Source organism: Balaenoptera borealis (assembly GCF_965194805.1).
Source record: "Balaenoptera borealis genome assembly, chromosome: 4".
Taxonomy (NCBI): domain Eukaryota; kingdom Metazoa; phylum Chordata; class Mammalia; order Artiodactyla; family Balaenopteridae; genus Balaenoptera; species Balaenoptera borealis.
In genome coordinates, this window is record NC_138861.1 from 109,705,943 (window position 1) to 109,706,988 (window position 1,046).

At 43.2% G+C, this 1,046-nt stretch overlaps 1 long non-coding RNA gene across 1 annotated transcript in view; it reads right to left on the bottom strand.

The window, feature by feature from the left end:
- Positions 1-1,046, bottom strand: part of LOC309627530 — a 439,048-nt gene that overhangs the window by 407,942 nt on the left and 30,060 nt on the right. The gene's annotated exons all lie outside the window — the stretch shown is intronic.

Below are 1,046 nucleotides of genomic sequence, written 5' to 3' on the forward strand. Positions count from 1 at the left end.
GGAACAGAAGCTCTCTGAGAGCCAAATCCTGTCTATAGGGGATTAGCCCAGGGTGATCATGCTAGAGATACAAGTTTGATTCCTATCCAGCCTCAAGCCTGGGAAGGAGGTCTAGTGGCTGGGGCCTCCCTCTGCAAGACCAGCCTTTCTTTGTTCTCACCAGTTCCTGTCCTCTTACTTCTGAGCCCTCCTCACCACCACGTAGGTGGCAATTGATCCATAATGGACATGTTTTTATTAGAGTAATGGTACCACTTTCTGCAGAAAAGAGCAATGCAATTTTGTTAATGAAAGTCATGTGTTGAGACAGGGGTGGATGGGAACTTCTGGGTCTGGTTTGGCCCCGGCTCAAAACCTTCCGGGAAAACACAAACTTTTGGGGCCACACCCAGAAAGTCCTATTTACCTCTGTCAAGCCCATCTGCTTTGCATTAGAGCAATAATAACAGTCATCTCGCAGTGCCCTTTCATAAATATAAAACGTGCAATAAAATAGTTATTAGGAGGTAATCAATGGTGCTTATATTTTCTTTTGGGAGGACGTTGATGGTGAATTTGTGCACAGTCCCATGACCATTCTGTGTGACTGTCCAAAGTCCACTTTGCTCCTTGGTCCTCGGTAGGTCAGAGGGCAGGACCCATAAGAGTTCCTTCCTATGCCAGGGAAGCATCTCTGTGGATCCTCATACTAGAGAGGAGAGAGAAGACCAACTCCAGGATTGGCCCAGGGAAAACCCACACCTGTCTAATAGCTTTAAGATTGGTATTAAATGAACTAACATTGATGAAGGGTAGAAACTCAGTGGGCTTCACATCGAGGGCTTATTTCCCCTTCCCTCACCTCCCCATCTCTCCTTATTTGAATATTTCAAGGCAACTTGTAGAATATTAAGAAAATTAAGGGCACTTTTTAAGAAAGTCAAAATCTTTCCCATGGATAACCTATAGGAGAAAAGAATCTAAAACCAAAAGAATATTTGTATATGTATAACTGAATCACTTTGCTGTATACCTGAAACTAACACAACATTGTAAATCAACTATAC